Source organism: Vombatus ursinus, unplaced genomic scaffold (assembly GCF_900497805.2).
Source record: "Vombatus ursinus unplaced genomic scaffold, bare-nosed wombat genome assembly UNPS02015012.1, whole genome shotgun sequence".
NCBI classification, from domain to species: domain Eukaryota; kingdom Metazoa; phylum Chordata; class Mammalia; order Diprotodontia; family Vombatidae; genus Vombatus; species Vombatus ursinus.
In genome coordinates this window covers 148,704-154,924 of record NW_020954790.1, presented here as the reverse complement: position 1 = coordinate 154,924, position 6,221 = coordinate 148,704, and the positions used below count along the sequence as shown (strand labels likewise).

Here is a 6,221-nt window from a genome sequence, read left to right as displayed (position 1 = left end):
AAATAAAGATAATTATTCCTTAGAGCTGGCCCTGCTATTGCTTAGACTTGCCCTGTCCTTCCTTCTTTCAGGCTCCTTATTTCTACCTCACCACAAGTTTACTTTTTAATGTCTTGGTTACCCTAAAAGTTTGCATGAAGTTCCCAGCAGGAAGCATAGAGAGAAGGCCAAGGGCAGAAACTTGGGGAATACCCAATTTAAGGGCTTGGGGAAAGAAGGGCATATTTACAAAATATTTACTACATGCCAGAGACAGTGCTAAGAACTTCATAAATATTTTCTCATTTGATCAAGACAAATATCCAGCAAAGGTATACTTCAAGATGGAGAAGGTGGAGCAAGTGTGATATCTTTGAAGAAAAAGGAGGAAGAGGTATGTAAAAGCCTAGAGTGACCAAGTGTCAAATACTTTATAGAGGTCCATAGGCAGCTAGTGGTAAAGGGGATAGGGAACTGAACCTGGAGTCAGGAAAAGTTGAATTTGAATTCCATCTCATTTACTGTGATCTTGGCAAGTCACTTAAACTGTCACAGTTCTATCATCTTTCAGATGGAGATAATTATAATGCCTATATCACAAGGCCACTATGAAGATCAAATGAAATTTTGCAACCTTGAAGTGCTATATAAATGCTATTGTTTTATTAGGTATAACAGAGAGAGTGACCAATGAGGGCCCAGTCCTTGAAGCACATGTAAATATGCTCTGCCTGCAGTGAAACCAACACACGGAACTTTGGAAGTGGTTTAAGCCATGGTGACCTAGGATTAGTAATATGTGATGAGGAAAAAGCCTTCCAATTGGCCTCAGCTGGAATGATCAATTCAGAAGAAGCTGAGTTGGAATGGAGGGTGCATACAAAAGTCCAGTGGCCAATCTCTCTCTCCCCTTACCTTTAAGAGAGGTGAATAGCAGTTGGAATAAGGACAGCTGCCCTATCTCCCACCTGGTTACTATGTGTCCAAGAAAACATATGCTTATTCTTTCCCAATTTTAAATGAAAAAATATCCTGAAATGGAAATTCATAAGTGACTGGTGAGATTACTGGGGGTTCCACTGACAACCTGCATCTATAGCAGAGTCTGCTACAGAAGCAGTGGCTGGGGACAGAGGAGTGCCTACAGATGGAGGTATAAATACAGTCTCCCACAGAGGATGGCAGCTTCAGCCATTGTGATCCCTCATGACAAAGAGAAATACTGGCTATGGAAGCTCCATTGAGTTCAGAGAGCTACACTTAAAGAGAACATTGTGACTCCACAAAGGGATAGAACTATTTAAGCCAAGAATTGAGAGGTATCTCTTGGCCGCGTATGGACCTCACTCCGTTGTACTTTTAAGTTTGAGCCCATTCCCTAAGGGATCTTATGGGTTTGCAAGAGGACGAATGTGCCCTCAGGTTGAGGGGAATTTTTTAAAAAACTATTGTTCTTGGTAAATCTTCTCAGTAAATGCTCTTTTCTATAGGTTAATCTATTTCTACTGGTTGACTGACATGACAGGGTAGGGAGAGCAGCACCTTGAATTAGGACTTGGACATTAAAAGAGACTTCTATTCTCCTACCCTCCCCTCTACCCTTATATTACCCAGCAGTGAGAGGTGAGCTTTCACCTTATCTTGCCCCAAACTCAGCCTCCACATTAGCTCCCAGCCACCTCCCCATCGTGCTGCCTCTCCTCTGGCCACCATCATTCCCTGCCTCTATACAGCCCTGGACTCTTACCTCTGGGTGCTCTAGCTCTTACAGGTGAGATTTGTCTTACCTAGCCCCATACTTGCTTCCTACCCCCTGGTTTCTCCATATCCCCTTCCCAGCTCTGCTTTATGTGTTGTCTTCTCCCATTAGAATATAAGCCTTAGTTGCTCTTATTTGTATTCCCAGCACTCAGCACAGTGCGTGTGACATATTAGTTAATGCTGTTTATCAGTCTGGTTCAAAGGTAGAGCAGCAAGCAGGCAAACAGAAGAACTGGGGGAGTGGGTGGGGGTGCATAATGGCTATCTTCAAGCAACTGAAGGGCTGCCAACAAGAAAAGAAAGGATTAGATTGGTTCTGTTTGGCTTCAGAGAGCACACACAGCAACACCCGGTGGAAGTGTCAAAGAAATTTGGCTTGATGTCAGGAAGCTTCCTTGCAGTCAGAGTTGTTTAACTATGGACTGGGCTGCTTCGAGAGGCGTTGAGTTAGAGAGGACGTTCCTGTAAGATTGTAGGTCTCAGTGTGTAGTTTGGGGCAGAAAGATGACTAGAGCCTTGAAGAGAGAAGAAAACATTTGAAAGTGTTATTAACAATTAAACAGGGATCTCCATCTATACGATTTCCCTTTACTTGGAATTCTCACATTCATTTCTTTAGTAAGGCTTTTCCCATCAAGGGCTTCAACATGAATTTTCCAATGTTGAATGAGCCAGTGTGCTCTGGTATGAGGCCTTTCCATGTTCCTTACATTTATAAGGTTTCTTTCCAGCATGAATTCTCTGATAGTGAGCATTATGAACTAACTGAAAGCCTTGATACATTTATTACATTCACAAAGTTTCTCTCCAGTACATTTTGATGTAGAGTAGGTTGAGAGAACCAGCCAAAGGTCTTTCCACATTCATTAAGTTCCTTTATAGTATCAATTTTCTGATGTGAATAAGATCTGGGCAAAGGCCTTTCCACAATCCTTACATTAATGATGTTCCTCTATAACATGAATTCTCTGATATAGATATACTCTCTGGCTTAAGGTCTTCCCATGTTCTTTATGTTAGGTTTTTTCTTCAGTTTGAATTATCTGATGTTGAGAAAGTTGTGAAGTGTCACAAGGCAAAATAGCCTTGCCACATTCATTATGCACTCAAAGTTCTCTCCATGATGACTTCTTTTAATATTGAGTACATTGGGAGTTTTGGCTAACAGCTTTCCAACATCCTCCAATATGAATACTCTGATGTAAAATAAGTTGTGAATTCTGATGAAAGGTCTTTCCAAATTCATCGTATTCATAAAGTTTCTCTCCAGTATGAACTTTGATGTCAAATAAGCTGTGAACTATTATGGAAAGCTTTCCCACATTCAAAACACTCATAAGGCTTCTCTCCACTATGACTTCTCTGATTTTTGAGTAAGGTACGTGATTCAGTTGAAAGCCTTCCCACATTAATTATATTATGAATTCTCTGATCACTGAGCTCTCTACTCCATCTTAAGGCTTTCCCACATTCATTGAATTCAAAAGATTTTAAATTGTGAGCTTTGGTTAAAGAACCCCACATACTTGATACATTCATAAGGTTTATCTCCAGCGTTTGTGATGTCTAGTAAGTCGTTCTCATGGAAGGCCTTCCCAAATTCATCACATTCATAAAGTTTCTCTCCAGAATGAATTCTGATGGTCAAGTAAGTTGTGAGCTCCCATGGAAAGTCTTCCCACATTCAAAACATTTGTAAGGTTTCTCTCCAGTAATGTTGAGTAAGCTAGAATCCAGCTAAATGCCTTTCCACATTCACTACACTTATGAGACATATCCAATATGACTCCTCAAATGTAAAGTTGTGATCTCCTTCAGAAAGCCTTCCCATATTCTTTACATTTAATAAAGTTTCTCTGCAGTGTGAATTATTTGATGTAGAATAAGATCAGTCAACCAGGTAAAGATCTTCACATTCATTACATTCATAATTTTTCTCTCTAGTATGAAATCTCTGATCCAGACTAAGATCTATGATTTGGCTGAAAGCCTTTCCACATTCATTACTTGTGAAACTGGAGGGGAGGGAATTTAGAGGGAATGACAGTATTTGAAGTGCTGTAATACCAAAGAGGAATCATGCTTGTTCTTCTTTGCCCTAGAGAGCAAAATGAGAAGCAATGGGTGGAAGTTACAGGGATGCAGATTAAGGCTGGATGCTGTGGGGAAAACCTCATAATTAGAACTGTCTATCCCCTCCCCAAGCTTTGTGTCATCTGTAAAATCACTGGGGGGAAAAGTTTTCAATAAAAGCTAAAGATGACATCCTAAGGACACCCCACCAAAAGTCTTCCTATAAGTTGACACTGACCACTTAATGTCTTTTCACCAGCTTCAAACCACTCAACTATACCATCAAATCCATCTTTCCATCTTGTCCATAAAGCACAAAAGACCTGTCACATGTCTCACTAAAGTCTAGGTAAACTATGTCTACAGCACTCATCTGACCTACGAGTCTTGTTATGTTGGGGGGGGGGGGAGGGAAAGAGGTAAACTGGTAAACTGAGGATGACCTGGCCTATTCTTCATGAAATCATACTTCCTTTTAGAGACTGCTACCTCTACTAGTCACCTCTCACCAGGACTCCTACAAGCACTTCGTATAAGTGCTCCATGCATTGTGTCTCCCCTCTTCAAATCATCTTCCATATAGCTACTAATTATCCCCTAGTGCTAAGCACAGTGGGTGGCACATAGTAGGTGCTTGATAAGTGTCTGACAAAAGAAAAGACTACTGAAGAAACACCTCTACAAACAAAACTGAAGCCATCAAGTTGGTTTTTTTTTAATCACTTCTGGTTTCCAGGAAATATTTACTAATTTTTCAATTTTATATCACCTTTTTTTTTCTTCAATAGATCCTTCCCCAACCAGAAAACCATCTCTTATGACAAAATGTATATGAAACTATTTCATAGAGGGAAGGGGGGAGGTGCATTCTCATATCTCTTCATTAGGGCCAAGCTTGGTCATTATCATTGTACAAGTTCCAGATTAATGAATTTTTCAGGTTCTTTTTATTTACATTATTGCAGTCACTATAGTTTTCCTGGTTCTGCCAAAATATTTTCTAAAAGTAAAGGTGGCTATTCTGTAGAATGAAACTTACTGCTGCTCGAACACAACCAAGCCTTTCTTTTTCCACATTCCTACCTTATGTTCTTATTATAACTTTGTAGGAGGTGATGATGGTGTTGTTAATAACACCTTAGTTCTATCAGGATTAAAAAAGATTTTTGAAAGGGAAAAAAGAAGGCCAAGGGCAAAACCATTAGTAACACTCAGTTTAAAGGGCTAGAAAAGGGGCAAACCCTAAGGAAGAGAAAAGATGAAGATATGAGAAAAAACCAAGCCTGAATTCTGAAAAGGGAAAAGAAAGTATGAAGGGGGTGGGAGGAGGAAAGGTATAACAGCATCAAATACCAAACTGAAAGGAAAGGAGTAAAGGAAAATATGAAAGGCCTAGAATTTTCCAGGGAAAAAAAGTTTACACATTTGGAGGTTCAAGGAGGGGAAAGCAAGAAGGAGAGCTAGAGATAGCCCTTGAAGGGTAGAGGCCTTGAGTGGTATGTGGGAGAAGAGTGCTGGTGAGACCTAAGCATATTTAGAGGAAGCTAGATTGAAGATGCATAAAAGAGAGGAAGTGGCTCGAGCTAGGTCCTAGATAGATAAGGGATTGGATAAAGTATGAAAGGCAGAAGATTTACAACTTGAAGAAGCTCTGGTCAGATTTCCATAATAGTCTCAACAATTAATTATAACTTTCAATGTGAGATAGAAGGAGAGTGGATAGGAACTTAAGGAGAGAAAAAGCCACTGTGGGAAATTATACCTGGAATCCTTTCATCTCTAGGGCTTCCTTTTAGTTCAATTTTTCTAAATTTCAGTGCATGCTCTAGATAAAACCTTCCTCATTCATTTCCTTCATAAGGCTTTACCAATCAAAAGCTATTCTCCAGTAGGAATTATGTGGTGTTGATTAAGTTGTATACTCTGACAAAGAGCCTTCTCACATTCTTTGCATCCATAAGGTTTCTTCCCAGTATGAATCCTCTGATGTCAAGAAAGCTGTGAACTGCCACAAATGGCCTTTCTACATTCATTACATTCATAAGGTTTCTTTCCAGTATGAATTTTCTGATGTAGAATAAGTTCTAAGTTTTGGTTGGAGGTCTTCCCACACTTGTGGCACCTGTGATTTTTTTCTCCATTATGAATTCTCTGATGTATGGTGAGTAGTTCATTCTCATGAAGCATCTTTCTACGTCTATTGGATTCATAAAGTTTCTCTCCAGCATGAACTCTCTGATGTCTAGTAAGTTGAGAACTCCCATGGAATGCTTTCCCACATTCATTACATTCATAAGGTTTCTCACCAGTATGAATTCTCTGATGTCGAGTAAGATCTGTGATCTGTGTAAAGGCCTTCCTACATTCATTACATTCAAAAGGTTTCTCTCCAGTATGAATTCTCTGAT

General features: G+C 39.8%; 1 pseudogene; it reads right to left on the bottom strand.

Moving 5' to 3' along the window:
* Positions 1-4,552: 4,552 nt before the first annotated feature.
* The window catches only part of LOC114030799, an 8,600-nt pseudogene continuing 6,931 nt past the window's right edge, over positions 4,553-6,221 (bottom strand).